The sequence below is a fragment of the Leopardus geoffroyi genome, chromosome A2, assembly GCF_018350155.1.
Source record: "Leopardus geoffroyi isolate Oge1 chromosome A2, O.geoffroyi_Oge1_pat1.0, whole genome shotgun sequence".
Taxonomy (NCBI): Eukaryota; Metazoa; Chordata; class Mammalia; order Carnivora; family Felidae; genus Leopardus; species Leopardus geoffroyi.
In genome coordinates, this window is record NC_059331.1 from 112,184,694 (window position 1) to 112,205,570 (window position 20,877).

The 20,877-nt window shown below is 36.8% G+C and overlaps 1 pseudogene; it reads left to right on the forward strand.

Annotated features, from left to right (window-relative positions):
• Positions 1–8,840: 8,840 nt before the first annotated feature.
• LOC123606527 lies at positions 8,841–10,658 on the forward strand (annotated as a pseudogene).
• Positions 10,659–20,877: the final 10,219 nt, after the last annotated feature.

Here is a 20,877-nt window from a genome sequence, read left to right on the forward strand (position 1 = left end):
AATTTAGAGTAACATTATTTCTTAATTATTTTATAGATATATAGTAGTAACTATAGGGAAACACTGTTATATAAACTATATTATGTTATGCCCAGAATTCGTGATCCCCCAAAGACCACCAGGGAGCCGAATCTGATGCAAAAGCAAAGAGCCTTTATTCAAGCTAGCTCGAGCTCAATCTTCTACCTGCACCGATGCAGCCGTGAGATATCGGAGAGAGAGCGAGTTTCAAAAGCACAAAGGTTTTATTGGGGTCTAGGGGCAGTTGGTGAGGTAATGGCTGTGGCCTTAGCCAATTGGCTGGGGAAGGGTCGGAATCCTGTTATGCAGGTTGACATGTGTGTTTTGATCGGGAAGTTTGAACAGGTGAGCGGGAGGTTACTCAAGGGGAGGAGGCGTGGTCAAGGTGGAGGACACAGAACAAGATGGAGTCCGCTGGTGTAGGCCCGCCCTTTCATATTGTATAGTATATAATTATATAATATGCTATTATAATTAAAGATACGTACATAATTTTTATTCTGTGATCATTTTGTTTCTTTTTTCAAATTCTGGAAGCTAGCTCTTTTTTTTTTTTTTTTTTACATCAGAATGTTTATTGAAGCACTACTTTTATTTTTTAATTTTAATTTTGTTTTCTAAGTAGGCGTCGCACCCAACTTGGGACTCAAACTCATGACCTAGAAATCAAGAGTCACATGCTCCTCTGACTGAGGCAGCCAGGTGCACAGGAAGCTAGCTCTTTTACATCTATTTTTTGTTAAGTCTGTTAAACAATTTCTCCACTGTGCATCAGTCACCATCTTTGGAGACTTCATAAAGTCTATCAGTGAGCTTTCTAGCATTCTGATCTTACAGTTTTTTGCCTACCTGAACCCTTTTCCTTCATTCCACCTCAGCCCCTTTAGAGCATAGAAAAGTTTTTGTTGAGTCTACTTTGCCTCTTTGGTAGGCCTCCCTTCCTGCTGTGGTGCAACTGACTCTTCCTCCAAGCGTGTCCCCAGGAATGCTTCTTACCCATTAGGGTTTTACTTCACTGGCTCGCTGAATGCTGGCTCATTTCTTTGCATTCACTATTTGCTTTTGGTATTCTCAGTTTGGGCCATCTCTTTCACCCTATATCCAGTTTGTTAGTTGGTCTTCTCTCCAATCACTTGATGTTAGCATCTCCCTGAGGCCTCAGCTGAGAAGAATGTCACCATCAACTGTAGATCTTCCAATTGTCTTAATGCTCTGACCCCTCCAGCAAGGGAGGGCCCAACCAAAATTGAAAACTCTTAGATCCAGTCTTTGAACTCTAAATCATCTTTTCCCATGGATATTTTAAGATGTCATTCCACCAACTCAGAATCCTTTTGGTCTATCACCTTTGTTCTGTCTCCATGTGTTTTGGTGATACCCCAGAATCTGTCATTTTCACAGGCCTTTCACTAGTACTTGGGGACTCTTAGCTATTGATAACATCCTACTTCCAGGGTATCAAGCATTCATAAGAGTCACTCCTGGAATCCTACTCAGAAGGTGGACACTTTTAGTATGACCTTTCTTGGCTGTCATCCTCTCCCTCTCAAGAAATTTGTGTGTCTCGGGGTGCCTGGGTGGCTCAGTTGGTTGAGTGTCCAACTTCGGCTCAGGTCACGATCTCACAGCTCGTGGATTCGAAGCCTGCATTGGGCTCTGTGCTGACAGCTCAGAGCCTGGAGCCTGCTTTGGATTCTGTGTCTCCCTCTCTCTCTGCCCCTCCATTGCTCATCCCCTGTCATTCTCTCTTCCTTGAAATAAACAAACATTAACAACAACAAAAAAAGAAATTTGTGTCTCCACCAAACACAACACCTGTGACTCAAGAGGAGATGTATCTCCTTCTGAAGACTTACAATGTACTAGATTCAATTTGCCACCATGAAACATGCCTTTTATTTTGCCTTCATCCTGTACCTCTTCTTTCTATTTTCTTTTTGGTTTCATTTTATCCATTCCATAAAAATAAATACCTAAATAAGTTTAATAGGATTCACTTAACCTTAACTCCCATGCATGTTAAACTATTTTTAAATCTTTGCTTTAATACTCTGACATGAGGTAGGAACACACTAAATGACCTTACCACTGATTTAATGTTTTCAATTTATAATCTATTTTTCCCATCTAAACCCTCTACTGAAACTGAAATCTTAGGATAAATGGTAAGCCTATGCAATAACCCTCACAGCATTTCTTATTCTCTCTTCTCTTCTATTCCATTAGAGCCACTGTCATGCCCTTATTTCAGTTTTTTTTTCTTTAAATTTGTTGTTCTTTTTCCTTTCTGTAAGGGAGGCAAGTAAGAAAGTGAGAAGGGGTCCAATAGTTATAGATGGTTAGCTATGTACAAGGCATGGTATTATGTGATTTTTATATACATCCTATCTCTTTCATTCTTCAGGACAATTCTGTGGGGAAGATATTTTTCCACTCCAAAAGTTCTAGCAATTTTTTCAAAGTTACACAGACTTTGGTAGAACCAAAATCTGGACCTTTGTTCTATCCTTATTCCATTGCATGGTGACCTCATATGTCATTTTGTCTTTCCACCCACAAAAGGTAAGTATCCCTGTACTTCTGTCCTCTGCCTTGCTTAGTTTGTGACATTTGTCTTCATGTCTTGGGTTTATATACAAATTGCTCCAAAGTATCTATCTTAAGCCCAAATGTCTCAAAACCCTCGGCGTTCCTTCTTTCCCTCCTTCCTCTTTATCTCTTTCCTACTCTTCTTCCTTTCTTCCCACTCTCCCTCCTTCCATCTCTTTCCTTATTTGTTTTAAACATTTTTTGAGTATTCGCTATATGTTCAAATGATAAGTGTTTCACATGCATGGTCTTCCTCACAAGGCACATACTGGTAGCTCAGTTTTAAATAGGAGGAAACAGAGACTTAGAGAAGTTATGCAACTTGCCAGAGGTCAAACAGCTAGCAAGTGTAGAATCAGGCTGGGAGCCCATTTTCCTCTGAAATCTTTGTTCACTGTCTCATGCTGCTGAGAGATTACTTATTGTTTTCTAGACATGCACACTCCTTTCCTACTGTTGCCCTTGCTTATACTATTCTCTCCTATTCTGTTAGAATTCTACCCATTCTTCATGGTGATCTCCAGTGGACCTTTTCTGGAACCCTTGATTGGATGTGATTTTTTTCCCATTCTCAGCTCATAGCACTTTCCATCTTGTGTATTTATTTTCCTGTGTGCACATATATATTTTCCTTCTGTGATTATGTAAGTTCCTTGAGGTAGAAACTGTCTTTTACGCACAGTAGGTGCTTTCAATAAATCTTAGTGTATTGAGGTGAATTGCAAACTGGCAGTGCATTTTTTTTAAACAAACAAATACAGCAACCATATATTGCAAATGCAGTATTAGTAAAAAGGCAATGAGAGGCAGAATTATTTTTATCACAATTTAGAGATTAATGAAATATAGACTGCATTAGTATTTATTTATTTCATGGCTTTTGCTATGTAGTTTGCTAAATTTCTTTTCCCTTTTACTCAAATGATTATTCCCTCATCGATAGGATATGAACTCCTGGAAAATATTCATTGTTAACATCTACAGCTTGTTGATTAGAAACAATTTCCAAATGGCAGTGAGCTCATTATATACGATAGTATTTTAATATCTTTTTAATTTTTTGGTAATTCCCTCCAAATCCAATGAAAGAATTCCAAGCCTGTTGTCAAACTTACCTAATATAATTAAGCAAGGCACCCACAAGGGTCTGATCAAACAGGGTTGTTTTGCATTTCCTGTTTGTTTTATTTTTAGATTCTCTGATTTCCAGTTTTGGAGGTCAGGCTTAAAGCATTTTCATGGATGCAATTCCCACAGAGAACCATGGGAGATTGGTGTAGGAGGGATTGCAGCCTGGGTATAAAGGAATTGTGTTTTGCCTTTCTTTTCTTTATTCTCCAGCTGCTGTTCCTTAAATAAAACTTTAAAAATAACTTTTATAGGGTGGTTAATACATTCCTACCCTGTGGGGACAGGCTACATTCTCAGCTGCCCAACATTTTAAGCAGGCTGTAGTAATTTGGGTAAAGAAACAGGCTCTTGTCTTAAGTCTTGAAGAATTGCCACAGGGTCAAGGCCAGAGCAAGGGAAGTGTGGGCGCTGGTGAACTTGCATTCTGCATATACTTCCCTAGAGGCTGCAGGAAAAGGGAGGGGCCGAATTTAGGTGGTCAGGAGTGGGGCAGAGTCATAGGGATAGGCTGAATTTTATGACAAAAGAGGGAATGTCACAGTTTTTAAACTTAGAAGGTCCTATGGCTTTCTCAAGTAGTTTCTTTTATCATTCCTTGGCCCACTTCTTACTGAGTTAAACTTGAATATTTGGCAATGTGTGCAGGTAGTGTATACGCTCACTATGACTCCATATGAAATCCATTGTGTTTAAGTTTCCCAATTTTCTTAGGGGAGCCAGTTGGAAAGAGGTATGTTGGAGGCTCTAAAGTCCCACTGGTCCTTTATGTATGCCTAACTACCTTCTGAGCCACAGGTGGAGCAGTACTGTGTGCTGTCACACCTGCCCAGCTTGCCCCAGGTAGTAAGCACTGGATCTGTGAAGCTACTGGTTTGGCTCTTTGTACTGCATAATCTACTGCCTTGCTCTGTGAAAGAGATTTGGCTTTCATGGAAAAATGAAAACTGGAAGGAAGGAGGGATTCAACTCTCCTCTCTACTCTGACTATTTATGCCATGCTCATTTTACAAATGAGGGAATAGGTAGGGTATAAGAAGAAAAGTGGGCAGAGAATTTACATTTAAGTGCCTTGTATGTATCAGGCACTAGTAGCTATCAGTATTTTTAGCACTTTATAATTTAAAAAGTGCTTTGACTTATGCTGTTTGCTTTTCATAATAATATGTGAAGTTTGCAAAGCAGATGTAATTTATTCCCACTTTTGCTGATGTAGATACCAAAGTTCAAAGTCTTCAAGCAATGCTCAGGTTTAGGTAGTACAGAGGTTAACTAGCATGTAGGCATTTAATGACTTCAGGCTGCCTAGGCACAGTAGGTACTGAGCACCTAAATAATTAGCTAACAAGTTTTGGCATTTTGTAACTGTTTAACAGAGTTTTTACCTGATAAAAGCTAGTATATGTGTCTATAGAAAATTCCCCAAATTCTACCACACTAGATTCTCATTATGGTCTGTTTCCTTTCAGTTTTTCTTCCCCTGGGAAAATACAAATATGTACAAAACTGGTATTATATTCTGTATATAGATTTTTATTCTATTTTTTATACTGTTGTGTTTGCCCCATGGTTGCACTGTCTACATTATACTTTACATAAAATCAATACATACATAAAGTAAATAAATACATAAAGTACATAAAGTAAATAAAATAAAAAAATGTATTTTTTATAAAACTAGATAGAGTTATATATTTAAATAATACATCTATTGTATTGTCTTGTCTTCATGTCTTGGGTTTATATACGAATTGCTCCAAAATATCTATCTTAAGCCCAAATGTCTCAAAACCCTCGGCGTTCCTTCCTTCCCTCCCTATTGGATGTGATAGCTATATGTAACTTTATCTCTTTTGTATGATAACATACTTATACTGTAATTTATGTAGCCCTTTTTCTACTATAGTTTTCATTTTTCTACTATAAGAAATACAGCTGTTATTTAAAAATGCCTAACACAATCTTCTCTTTCTTTCTCATTATGTTTTTAGACTAGATTAGTAGAAGTTAAAATTGTATGTATGGGGTATGTATTGACCTCTGTTATCATGTGTGTACAACATCCATCTTGCTTCTCTTAGAAATAGCATCTGGATTTTCCTTTGTAAACTACCTTTCCTTATCTCTATCCCTGCCAGTCAAGCCCTGATTCACACAGGGTGAATCCCATACCCAGCCCTTATCCCAAGAAGTTGAACCTGTTTCCTCATCAAAGTGATTGTTTCACAGGGGGAGCATGTGGACCAAGTCGTGCCAGTAAAATATAGTGAGGTGTAATCTTGGGATTTTACAGTAAACTATTAGGAAGTTCAGGTCCTCTTTCTGCCGGCTCAGTGAGGCAGCACAGCATGGAGTCTCAAGGGTTGCCATCTTTCACCTTGAGGGAAGGCCTGCCTCAGGAAAAAAAAAAGAAAAGCCATAACAGTTGAAAGCAGACTGGACATGGAAAGAGATTCATAATGCATGTTTGAGCAGGGGGATTCCATATGAGCACTGCTGGGATTTTTACCTATGTGAGCCAATCCATCCGTTTTCTCATGACAGCATTTTGAGTTGGGTTTCTGCCCTTGTGAGCAGACGTGCTGATTTATGATTTAGTACACTGGCTTCATATGTGAAGGTCTTTAATACATCTTGCGATTTACTTTCCGACAGCACTGTGAACCATGGAGTACTTATTTCTGTGTATCAATATTGACACAAGTAATATGCATTTTAAGTGTGAAAACATTCCTTTTCACTTCTAGAATATTTTTCATGTGTTTAATGATCTTTTATATTTCTCCTGTGATTTGTCTGTTCTCTGATTTGCCTGCTTTTAATTTAGGGTGTTAGTATATTTCTTCATATTTTAAAGCGCTTTTTACATGAAAATATTAATAAATCATTTGTATATTTGTGCCATATATGTTGCAGATGTTTTCGTTATTTGATTGTAATCATACTAATGCTACATATGTATGAAATACTAAGTATGTAGTTTTTTTGTTGTTATGGAGCTTTTACGTTTAGAATGTTCCTTACCTTCTAAAGATGAACACTTTTATAGTTGCCTTATGCTTCATTTTAAAATTTAGTGTATATTTCATTTGGGATTTCTTTTGGTAGATAAAGTAATTTTATTTAGGAATAGTTTGGATGAAAGTCACAAGAATTGTGAAACTTTCAAAGGTTAGGTTGCTTCTAATGAATACAGGGATGTTTCACGGAACGATGTTTGGGATGCAGTCACACTTTGGGGAGAGAGAGGGAACCAGGATGGGCATGCTGTTGGGATTCCATTCTTTTTCATCTCTGGCCTATGCCCTCATTCCATTTCCTCATCCTTCCCATTTGTTTTCTCTACTTCCTTGTCCCAGTGGGAACCATCCAACCATACAGAGAAAGACGAAATCTTTACTTCCAGTCCAAATTCCACTAAAACGGCCCTGTTTTTCTAGTTTGGATATGGTGCTTAATGTTGCCCTGAAATGAGGTCACATTGGATGAACCCTGGCTTTTAAGAGTCCATTCTCTGGATCAAATTTGTTATCAAAGAATCAGGGGAAGGGTAGTTACTGGGGAAGGGGTAATATTTTGAGCTGCAGACACAACCAGTAGGCACGTGGTCATTACATAGATGAAGACCTAACTTGATTATTTCCCAAATAGCTTTCCTAACAAGTATTGGTGTTCTATCCTTTCACTATTGATTTACAATGTTTTCTTTGTCATATATTAAACTCATAAGTGTGTTTGAATGTGTGTATTTCCAGACAAAGATTTTCTGACATATTGGTTTCTGTCAGTTCTCATGACAACTTTATCAATTTCCCTTTCTTCTTCTTTCCAAATTTGTTGTATGTATATTCTTCCATTTATTCTTCCAGGAAAATTTTGTTGCATATACAAGTGAAATATATTTTTTAATGTTTGTTTATTTTTTGAAAGAGAGAGAGAGTGCATGAGCAGAGGCAGGGCAGAGAGGGAGGGAAAAAGAGAGGGAGAGAGAGGTAGGTAGAAGGAGAGAGAGGGAGAGAGAGGGAGGGAGAAGGAGAGAGAGAGAGAAAGAGAGAAAGAGAGAGAGAGAGAGAGGTAGAGGGAGAGAGAGGGAGAGAGAGAGAATCCCAAGCAGGCTCTGTGCAGAGCCCCATGGGGGGCTCATACTCACAAACAATGAGATCATGACCTGAGCTGAAATCAAGAGTCAGAGTATTAACCAACTGAGCCACCCAGGTACCCCACAAATGAAATACTTTTATAATAATTATTCTGACTTATTAAGGAAAGCTGTTGTTTTTATTTATTTGTCTTATACCTGGCTACTTTTCTAATCTATGATAATTCTAAGAAATTTGCAGTTCTCTTGGAATTCCAGTTATGTAAATTGTGCACTGGTTAATAATAATAGTCACTTAATCTTTTCTACTTACACCTTTTATTTCCATTCTGTGTCTTTTAGAATTGTTCAGAATATCCAATAAAGCAATAATTATGTTTATGAGTATTGTTATGAGCAATAATATTATTTGATATCTAATGACATTTACCATACATCAGGTGCTATTAGAAATCCATTATTGCTATTATTCTAATTTTGCTGATGAAGAGACTGTGACTTGGAGAGGTCAATTAAATTGACCAAATTTCCACATCTTATACACGGTAGAGCTGGCATGCAAAAACAGGTCTATCTGACACCAGTAACCCTATTTTTAATGATTATCTAGACTACCTTTTTTAAAAAGGAAAATCCAATTTAATATTTGAAGGTATGCTTATATACTGAGAAAGCCTAAGAGAATTTTATGACAAAACATGAAAGGTTTCTTGCATTTCTGAAGAGGTCACTAGTAAAACTATCTGTCTTTGAAGTCTTTTGTAAAAATGACTAGTCAATACTTTTTGCAAATTTCTCCATGGTTGATGGTCTATTCAAGTTTTCTGTTTTTCTCCGGGTTAGTGTTGATAGCTACTTTTTTTCTTCCTAGAAAATTCTCAGTATAATTAAGAATTTCATAATTACATGGAATAGTCCATGCAAATTTTGTTTCAAGAAAGAGCTTTAATGTACATAGCTCTGCCCTTGGAGTGAAGTGCATAGGTGATAGATCTCAAAAGTTATTTTTTAGGGTGATACACCTTCCATGTGTCAATTCCAGCGCCACAGTGCCCTCGAGGAAGTTCTTCGTGGGGAGGAGAGCATGTGGAGGGGGACAGGAAGATGCATGGGCGGAAGAAGAACCTGGAGGAACTCATCACCACTCTGAACACGACCATGGTGCTGGCTGACATGACATCGAAGTGGTTTGTGCACCACCCCTCCCCACCCCCCAACTGCCTAATCGACTTTGTCCGACAGAAGCTAGATCCCAAGATTGCTGTGGCTGTGCAGAACTGCTACAAAGTGCCTAACGCAGCCTTCACTGGGGAGATCAGCCCTGCCATGATCAAAGACTGTGGAGCCACGTGGGTAGTCCCGGGGCACTGGGAAAGAAGGCGTGTCTTTGGGAAGTCAGATGAGCTGATTGGACAGAAAGTGGCCCCTGCCCTGGCAGAGGGACTTGGAGTAAACCCCTGCATGAGGGAGAAACTAGATGAGAGGGAAGCTGGCATCACTGAGAAGGTCGTTTTTGAGCAAACCAAGATCATCACAGATAATGTGAAGGACTGAATGGAGCCTATGAGCCTGTATGTGTCATTGGTATTGGCAAGACTGCAACGCCCCAACAAGCTCAGGAAGTACAAGAAAAGCTCCAGGGATGGCTGACGTATAATGTCTTTGGCGCAGTGGCTCAGAGTACCCGTAGCATCTATGGAGGTTCTGTGACTGGGGCAACCTGCAAGGAGCTAGCAAGCCAGCCTTGATGTGGATGGCTTCCTCGTGGCTGGGGCTCTCCTCAAGCCCAAGTTTGTGGATATCTTCAATGCCAAACAATAAGCCCATCCATCTCCCCTCCTTTTCCTGATAAGCCAGGGAGTAGGTAGCTCAGAAGCCCAGTGACTGTGCTCCTACCTCCCACACATCTCCACCCCGCACATGCTTCTGATGGTGTCACCTGCCCCCTTCGTGGCCAAACTATACCCCTTCCTTATCATTTACATCTTACCCTATAATGGTTGGGACCAGGCCAGTCCCTTTTCCACCTACTGTCATGTTTGGAACTAAACATGTCACCAAGGTGCCTCCTCCTCGGCTGAGAGGTGGAAGGTGTGGAATTTGTTCATGGGTCTCCTCAGTCCCCAGTGAGGGTAGGAGAGAGAAGCCATTCTCCTCCCCCATCTTGTGCCATGAGACAGAGAGCTGAGAGAAAGTCCTGTTCTCCCCACAGAGGCCAGGGGTGCTCTTCTCTCCCATGGTGCCAGCGCCTGTGTGTGTTGTATATGTGAGCAATCTCACTGTGTGGGGAAAATAAACACCTGGCACTAAAAAACCAATAAACAAACTTTTTTTTTTTTTTTAAATAAGAAGGAAAGAAATAGTGTGCAATGCAATTGTTAAATCATATCCAAAGGATTTCCCTTCTCATTCTTGATTTAAGAAAGCCAATGTATCAGAAGTTGCCAGATGCATGCAAACTTGTTACCTTTTTGGCATTTGAGCATATTTTTACATTGTGTATTAGTACATCATCATCTAAATATGTTAACATAATAACTGCAATTAGTACACTCTGTAAACAAGTGTGCATTTACTCTCAGACTATGGGTATGAACAGATTAAGTGTACAGGTGGAGCAGCCATTGGAGTATGCCCAAAATACAATAGGGTGGATTGTGTCAGTCTAGTTTGGCATATACAAAGACAGATGTGTCTGCTGGCATTCTTTAGACACAAATCTTGGCAAATTCAGATGAGAAAAATTGGCCTGAGTTGACTGTATTTTCAGTATGGTTGAAATGTAGTAATTAGTGACTTTATCAATAAAGCAGATGGGAAATTGCGTTCAATTTTGTAGCCACTCTAATTTTATTCTAGATATAATAATGCATTCACCTGTTGGTATTTTGTTGTATTGATCAAGTAGGTTGCATGGTTGAGAGTAGTGAACTTAGAACTCAGTTTTGGTCTTAACTTTGACAGTGATTTTCAATTTTGGACAGATACTTTATCTTTTAGAGCTTTATTGGATCATCTATAAAACATATAATGATGCCTATATGCAGTCAAGGAAAGAGAAAACATTATAAATTTATTTAAAAAAACATTTTATTGAGGCTGAAACCAAAAGGGCCAGAAAGTTTAAACACCTTCCTCAGGGCACAGAGTTTACAGGGGGATTTAGACCATTATCCTCTTCTAATAGAATCTAATTCTAGATTCTATACACTTAGTGGCATTGACATGCTTTTAATTAAAGCTGTAGCAGCTGAATTAGTCTTACCCTGTAGACAGGTTAATGATACTATTAATTTTGTAAAATACATGCATTTTTGTTTGTTTTACAGATCTTTAAACATTCCATTAGTGACTGAAAGAACAGTACTCATAATAGTAAGAAAATGTTAGATTAATGCATTTATATGTAACTGTTACTTTTTGCACTGTATGTTACAAAGAACTGGGTAAGAATTGAGGATAAATAATTAAACATATGTGGCAGATTTGTGTTTTCTAAACATGGCCACAGTATGTCCTATCCCATGCTTTGATTTTATATGTGATTTTGAGAAGGGAGTCTTTTACTTGATCTTGAGCTTAGATGGACTTGTGACTACATGGAAGAGACCCTCTGTGACTTCTGAGACTGGTCTTAAAAGGCAGTGCAGGTTCTGCCTTGATGTCTTGAATGTTCGCTGTGAAAGCCTGAGCTAACTGTGTAAGCAGTTCAGTTTCTCAGAGGCTGCCATGCTGTGAGGAAGTACAAACTGGCCTGTGTGGAGAGGTCACATGGGGAAACCCTGAGACTACATGAAGAGAGAAATGTATAGCCAGTCCCCACCTGTTGCAGCCCTAGTTACTGTCTATTTGAAACCACAGCCCAAGTCAGAATCACTCTGCTGAACTCTTCCCAAATCTTCCAATTTCCTATGGTTGGGAAAAGAGACATGCATTTAATGGGGTGATTTCTGAGAAATAGGCAGATGGAGCCTTTAAAAAAAGTTTGTGTCTAATTTTCTCTTTGAAGTCATCTACATGGTTGTAATAGAAAATCTTCCCTCCCTTGAGGCAAACTGCTTCATTATCTTCAGGAAAGTTTACAGGACAGACCCATATTTTGAATGAGTGGCTTTTGTTTGGCTTGTTGGAAATTACAGAATGTTCTGGATTCTCCATCTGGGTTGAAGCTTTGTAGGCAGGTACAGAGCACTCTGAATATTCAGATAATCCAAAACTGAGTTCATTCAGTGGAAGCAGCTGCTCAGAAAGACCAGAGGTTTGGGAAGGTATTACTCATCTAAAGGACATGGAATGAATGAGCAGTCAAATAATCTAGTTGAGATCTTAAGTCATAAGCAGACGCCAGTTGACATCTGGGCTACATGTGTTCTACAACTGATGTTCATCAACAAGCTATTATTTAACATCACGCTGGATGGCTGTCTAGGTGTTAATCCATCTTAGATATTGAGACTGAGATAGCAGTTTTTCCGCCAACTTTATGTAAAACATCATATTTGAATGGAATTGTCTTTATTTTGGTTGTTATTATATTCCTTCAAAACTGTGAATTTAATTGTAGAAATGAAATCTTGATACACATTTTTAAAATTCTACATATGAAGTCTAGCACTTGAATACATAATGTGTAACATAGTTTCAAATATTCAAATCTTAATCACCAGTTTTATTTAACAATTGTTTTTACATCTTAAGTGTGCCATAAAACCTAGCTATTTCTACAAAATTTATCCCATCATCTTTAGTAAATAAAAATCTGAAAATATCACTCTACCTTATAATTACCTCCATAAAAAATCAGCAACATAAAACTGAAAAATATAAGGAACCTCCCCAGATGTGTAATGATAGTATAAATAAACCACTGAAGTCATTTATAAATGCTTTTACAATAAATGCCAATAAAATATACTCCACACTACACCATTTCTAAGGAAACATTAACCATGGACTTACCTGAATATGCATAATTAAAATAGTAACTCTGGATGGTGTTGATAGTTCCTGGGTTAAGCACTGGAGAGATTCATGTGAGCAAAAACATTTTATTTCTATATCAGCTAATCTTGACTTTAAGGAACAGCCTCTAATTCTTTACATCTCTAAAACAAACAAGCCTTATGCCACCTGTTACTTTATGGGGTACTTATATAGGCTTCTGGCTTTTTCCTCAATTACATTTCCATTTAGAATTATGTGTGGCCTATGTGTAACCTCACACCACAAGTTTTCTTTTAAAGTTTTATCTCATTTAATGATCACTTCTTGTACTGTAAGAAGTAATTGCTAAAGTAGTTTCCTTAGTTATATTTTCTTTTTTTTCTTTTTTGTACTTAATGCACATAGTGTGTGGTGAACTTATTCATACAACCATCACATTTGAATTGTTTATTCTAATTTATCTATAACTTCTGTTTACTGGCTAAGGAACTCTTACTTTTTTAGACCACTCCATTTTCTTTTTGTTTCTATCAACAAGGCTAGCTCTTGATATTTTGGGGGATTTTCTATAGAGACAATGCTTTATTCATTTCACGAGACTTATTAAAAACATTGGGGAAGGGAGATAAATGAAACCATGAAATCAGAACATTGAAGTGAGGTATAGATACTTTGGGTGGACACCAAGGCTCACTACTACACCAGCCTCTAAGTCCACTTGATTCAAATTGTAACTCAGAAAAATATACTTTAGTTTCATAGCATTTTGAAATTTTTTGAAATTGTATTTTTCATGTTTTCTTTTTTCTTTTATTTTCTTTTGCTTTTTTTTTTTTTTTTTACAATATTTTAAATTGGAGATGTCAATTGCTTAAATGCCATGGGTCTCTTATAATTTTAGTTAAGACTTATATCAGAGGACTTGACAATAACTGGGAGTAGCAGCTAACAGTTTTGTGACCATTTTCCATAGGCAATATCTAAGGTCTGTCCTAATTGAGAAGTTGTTTCCCTTTCCTGTCATTTAAAGAGGAAGAAAAAAAATTGTTTGTGCCCTCTAATTTAATCCAAAATCTTGGAAGAGTCACTCTAACCACTTTCAAGATCTGGTCTGGGAGTAAAAATGAAAGTATTTTAAATTTCACACTGCACTAATTTTAGGTGCAACTTTGAAATTTCTCCTTCTCTTAGATTTGACAAATGTTGCCTAGTGTTTTCATAACGACATAACAGTTTTGTGTAGTACACAATCAAAATGTCATTATAGCATATTACCCAACCACTGAACACGGCACTCTTTGCCAAACAATCTTTTCTTAGTACATGTGTTTCAAAAGCACTTACTCTGTAAATGAAAGATTAAGGCTTAGCTGACCTAGATTGAGCTGTGGGGATTTAAAATCCAGGGATCAATCATTTTGGGTCTACCTCAGTTCAATTCCTTTTTTCAATTTTTTGGATGACTCAGTGGATTCATTCCAGTTTTCTGGACAAAGACAATCTTTCATTCTTGCTTTAAAAAAAGCCTCAAAAATGAAAACAAACAAACATGGTGAAATAAGCAAGGATGATTAGATGATCCTCTTTTGAATAGGATACCACAAGTAGCTTCTGTTTTATATTCAGTGGAGAGAAACTGGAAATTGTATTGCTGTCTCCGTATTTTCAGTGGAGATTGACTGAGAAGCCCAAGCAGATACATAGTTTTATTTGGCAATAAACCTATCTTCACAAAGACATCTCCTTTTCAGCTATGATGTTTGATAACATTTAACTTCTTTCCTTCTAAGCCCTGAGATGAATGAAAAATTCTTTTATCCCTTACTTATGAAGAACCAACAATAGAGAGACCCAATGCTATGGCTCTTCTACTTTTAGTCCTATAATTAATGAAAAAGCAAAGATGAAAACTTTGAAGAGTCCACAGTAAATACAGAATTTTTGAAATGTAATTCTACAAGGAGGAGTTCTTTTTTAAAAGTTGGCATTATTTCTGATTCTGCTTGCTTTTTAGGAAAAGGAAATCATTGAAAATGTCTTTAGAATTTAGCAACCCAATATTTACTGGAAATGGAAAATACAATTGAACTTAACACTTTTGACTCTAAAAGAAAACCAATCTTATGTAGCAATATGATTACATGTTCAGACATGATTTAAATATACAATGACAATAATCTTCAAAATACACTTATTTTCTAGCATATCTTATTTGAAAACATTGTATATTGAGAAGAACTTAGAATAGAAATAAAAGAATTAAAATTTAATGTTATACTTTAAAAATATTGAAATATAGTTGACACACAATGTTACATTAGTTTTAGGTATGCAACTCAGTGATTCAACAAGTTTATATGTTATACTATTTATGCTCACATGTGTAGCTACCACCTGTCACCATACAAAATTATTACAGTACCATTGTCTATATTCCCTATGCTGTACCTTTTATTCCTTTTATTAGAAGGTTCTCTTGTTTAAAACATTCAATAACTTACACAGAAAAAGAAACAGTATAGACTTCCTTTTTTTCACTCTGATGGAATAGTGGGATCAAATTTACTCTCTCACATTAAACAACTGTAAATCCAAACAAAATAAGTGGAACATTTCATTTTCAGGAAGTGGCCAAAAGGTAGCACAGAATATTGATCCTTAAGAGAAGGAGAACAAAGTATGTGAATCTCATAACTGCCTCAACTCATGGCCTTAAGTTTCCAGGAGGTGGTGTAGTTAAGAGAAATCTCAACAATACTTAGAAGCCTTGTGAAGTTGGTGAGAGATTGGAGAGACCAGGTCACTTAGAATTTGTGGAGCAAAATAGCAATATGAGGGAGCAACACATACACAGAATTCCAAATATCTGCATGGTATCCTTTTGAGGTTTTAGCTGAGCCCTGCAGTGCACATACATGTGAGGAAAATACACGAAACTAAGAAACCAACAGGAAGGAGTAGACAAGGCAATCTCTGGAGCTCACATGAGGCTGGAAATAATCTACATTGCCACCAGCCAAAGTGGAAATATTTTCTAATATATAGGGCATTGGGTGGAATCCTCAGAAGTGTATTGCCCTAGTGGCAAAACAAAATTATACTCAATTAGAGCCTTTTCTGAAATTGTTCTTAAAAGATAAAAAGCAGGGGGCGCCTGGGTGGCGCAGTCGGTTGGGCGTCCGACTTCAGCCAGGTCACGATCTCGCGGTCCGTGAGTTCGAGCCCCGCGTCAGTCTCTGGGCTGATGGCTCAGAGCCTGGAGCCTGTTTCCGATTCTGTGTCTCCCTCTCTCTCTGCCCCTCCCCCGTTCATGCTCTGTCTCTCTCTGTCCCAAAAATAAACGTTGAAAAAAAAAAATTAAAAAAAAAAAAAAGATAAAAAGCAGGTCTCAAAGTATAAAATGATTCCGTTGAAATTAGCTGCATCCCTAAGTTAAAATCAAACAATATTTGGTGTGCCTGGGTGGCTCAGTTGGTTAAGTGTCCAACTTTGTCTCAGGTCGTGATCTCACGGTTTGTGGGTTCGAGCCTGTGTTGTGGGCTCTGTGCTGACATTTCAGTGTCTGCTTCTGATTGTGTGTCTCCCTCTCTCTGTCTTCTCCTCTCCTGGTCACACTCTGTCTCTCTCTGTCTCTCTCTCTCTCAAAAAATATTTAAAGTAATACAACAAATAGAATTCATACTGCCTGGAATCATGTTAAAAACTACTAGGCATGCAGATAAGCTGGGAAATTTGGCCTATGAGAACTATGAGTCAATCAGTAGGAAAAGACCCAGAAATGACACAGATGACAGAATTTGCAGAAAAAGATGGAAAAACAGCTATTATATGTTGAAGAAGGTAAAGAAAAATGAATATTAATAAGAGAGAAACATATATAGAAAAGACTCAGGGGGCGCCTGGGTGGCGCAGTCGGTTAAGCGTCCGACTTCAGCCAGGTCACGATCTCGCGGTCCGTGAGTTCGAGCCCTGCGTCGGGCTCTGGGCTGATGGCTCGGAGCCTGGAGCCTGTTTCCGATTCTGCGTCTCCCTCTCTCTCTGCGCCTCCCCCATTCATGCTCTGTCTCTCTCTGTCCCAAAAATAAATAAACGTTGAAAAAAAAATTAAAAAAAAAAAAAAAGAAAAGACTCAGATGAATTTCTAGAGATGAAAAATGTAACATTTGAAACGAAAAATACAACCGAATGCCTTAATGAATACCAGGTTCAACATTGCAGAAAAGTTCTTTCAGTTTGAACATACAGCAATGAAAAACATACAAACCAAAGTCCAAAGAGAAAACAAAATCTGTAAAAAAGTAGTGGAAAATTGAACTGTGGGACAACATTAAGTATTCTAACACGTGTTATTGAAGATTCAGGAGGAAGAGGTAGCGGAATAAAAATGATAATAAAAGAAATAATGGTAAAAAATCTTCCAAATTTGTTGAAAACTCTAAAACCATAGATCCAAAAACTCAGTGAACTCCAAGAAGATATATGGAGAAAACCACACAATCGTATCATATCCAAATATCTGATAAAGAAGTAATGAAGAGACAGTTTACAGGTAGGCAGAGGAAAAAAGACAGTACACACATGGAACAAGTATAAATATGACAGCAGAATTTTTGTCATGAACTTTGCAGGTGAGGAGACACTAGAGTAACATCTTAACTGAAAGAAAAAACAAACAAACAAAAAATTTCTATTCTAGAATTATATGCAGCAAAATACCTTCCAAAAATTAAAGAAAAATAAAGACTGTTCCAGACAAACCAGAGAGAACTCATTGTCAGCAGACCTGTGCTATAAGAAAAGTTACAAGTAATTTGTCAGGCAAAATATTATAGCAGGTTAAAATTTATATCTTTGTATAGGACTAAAGATCACTGGAAATACATATTTAAAAAATCCTTGATATATTACTGACAACTAAAAGAAAAATAATAAAATATTTAAAAATTATAACATGTACAAGTGAATTACCACATAATTGAATTCCACTATTGGGTATTTACCCAAAGAAAACGAGAACACTGATTCAAAAAGATATATGCACTTCTGTGTTTATTGAAGCATTATTTACAGTACCCAAGATATGGAAGCTGAGTGTCGACTGATAGATGAATGGATAAAGAAGATGTGGTATGTATTTACAATGGAATATTACTCAGCCCAAAAACACAGGTGAGATCTTGATATTTTCAATAACAAGGATGGACCTAGAGGGTATGTTGTTAAGTGAAATAAATCAGACAGAGAAGACAAACACCATATGATTTCACTCATGTGAAACTTAAGAAACAAATGAGTAAACCAAGAAAAAAGGAGACAAACAAAATACCAAACTCTTAAATACAGAGAACAAACTTGTGGATATCAGAGGAGGAGGTGGGTATGGGAAGGGATGAAATAGGTAAAGAGGATCAAGAGTATATTTATCTTGATGAACACCGAGTAATGTATAGAATAGTTGAATCATTATACACCTGACACTAATACAACACTGTGTGATAATTAAACTTCAATAAAGAAGTACAGATTGTGGAATGATAGATTGCTCTCTTATATGTCTTAAGAGAGAATGAATTAAAAAGAAAAAAAGAACTTTAAATCATGGTCTTTATTATAAACTTGATTTTTTTGCTCAAAAATGTGAAATATATGACAAAAATAGAAAGGGTGGGAGGAAGTAATTGGAACTATATTGTTTTAAGAGTCTTTCAATATATATGAAGTAGTATGATATTTAATGGTAGACCATAATAAATTAAATGTGTATAATGTAATCCATAGAGCAATCAATAAAGAAACAAAGAGTTCACATGAAAAGCAAATAGTGACGATAAAATGGAATCACACATAAACTTTTTTTCAGTTAATCCAAAAGAAGATAAGAAAAGACAGACAGGAAGAACAAATAGATGGAACAAATATAAAACAACTAGTAATATTTCAACCATATCAGTAAACACACTAAATGTAAATGTTCTATACACTCCATTTAAAAAGCAGGGATTCCCAAATTTGACAAAAAACAAGACACAACTATATGCTCTTCCCAGAGACCCTTCTTTAAGTATAAAGTAAATTGTTAGAAAAAGGACCTACTACTGTGTATTTAAATATATTACATATATCTATTTTTTGTTACCCCTTACTTTGATATATTATTATCTTCTTTGTTTTATTTTCATATATTTCCTTCCATATTTCCCATGTTTTATTGATGCACTCTTCTTATAATGAGGTTAGGAAATGTTCCATGAGAATTTTTCTTTTAATAGAAGTAACTCCCCAGTTTCTATTTCCTGCCCATATTTGAAGGTACTGTGCTTATTAATGCATTTCCACTGTTTGTTAAATGGAAAACACAAAATATGGTAATGTAAATAATAAGTAAAGCATCATTTCCCCCCTCTCATGACCACCAGTTTGTTCTCTGTATTTATGGGTCTGTTTCTATTTTTTTGTTTGTCCCTTTTTTTTGTTTTTGTTTTTGTTTTTGTTTTTGTTTTTGTTTAGATTCCACATATGAGTAAATCCTATGGAATTTCTCTGTTTTTCTCTAAGTATTTCATTTAGCATAATGTATAAAATGTACCATATCTTCTTTATCCATTCATCTAATAGTGGACACTTAGGTTGCTTCCTTATCTTGGCTATTGTAAATAATGCTGCAATAAATATAAAAAAAGTATATTGTTGTAACATTGCTCAAAGTTAGGGGATCAGATGAAACCTGTAGTTTTATCTTTTATTATTCTCATGCTCTTACCAATTAATAATGGTAAAATGGCCTAGACCTTAATTACTAATTGACTTATTCTTTTTTTTCTCTCTGAGGGCTGTGACCCTAACATTTATATTATATGAGGATACGTAATATAAAAATAATTATGTTGTATTATTACAAAAGTGGTTATAGAAAACATTCTTCATGATTACAAAATAATCATCTTATAGAGTCCTAGGGTAATGGTCTAATAATTGCAAATCTAAAGAATTTTACTTTTGAAAAAATGCATATTTTTATACATAGCATTTATTGCTATGTACTTCCATTACTCAGGTGGAAGCAACAGTACTTTAATAAATTAGAAGTTTCTTAAGTTGAAAAATCTCTGTCCTCCTAACATACATTATGTATGTGTCTTTACTTTGCTTTCAAGACTTTGGTTTAATGTGAATGTCATTTTGTTTTTCAAATAATAATTACAGATTAGTTACTAAGTAGATACTAATTACAGATCAGTTGTTCTTAAATTCATTTTTTAAAATAAAAACTCATTTGGAAAACATGTTAAATAGGAAGATTACCCCAAGTTCTTTAGAGATTTCTATTCAAAATGTGTGGTGTTATGTCCAAGAATAAGCATTTCTGACAGTCTCCCCAGGTAATTCTGGTATTAGTGGTCCAGGGACACTTTGAGAAACACTAAACTTTCTGAGTTTGTATAGAACAATTGCCAGTAATTCTTTTTTTGTTTTTAATTTTTTTAATGTTTATTTTTGAGACAAAGAGCATGAACAGGGGAGGGTTAGAGGGAGAGGGAGACACAGAATCCGAAGCAGGCTCCAGGCTCTGAGCTGTCAGCACAGAGCCTGACGTGGGGCTCGAACTCACAGACCTTGAGATCATGACCTGAGTCGAAGTCGGAAGCTCAACCAACGGAGCCACCCAGGCACCCCTTTTTAATTTTTTAAAATGTTTATTTATGTTTGAGAGACAGAGCATGAGCAGGGGAGGGGTAGAGAGAGAGGGAGACACAGAATCCAAAGCAGGCTCCAGGCTCCGAGCTGTCAGCACGGAGCCCAATGTGGAGCTTGAACTCACCAACCATAAGATCATGACCTGAGCAGAAGTCACGTGCTTAACCGGCTGAGCCACCCAGGTGCCCCTGTTACAAACTTTCTATGCTTAAAGGCACAGGCATCAGAGATACAGTAGACGTCCCCTTTTTATGTCTTCTGAGCCCATTCTTTGCCCTTTCTTTCCAGATGTAATGAACATCTTGAAGTTGTTTGTCTTCCTCCTAACCAACCGTGTTTTTAGCTTTTGTATTTTTATTGTAACCATGTGTTTCACAAATGTAGAGTATATTTAGTGTATT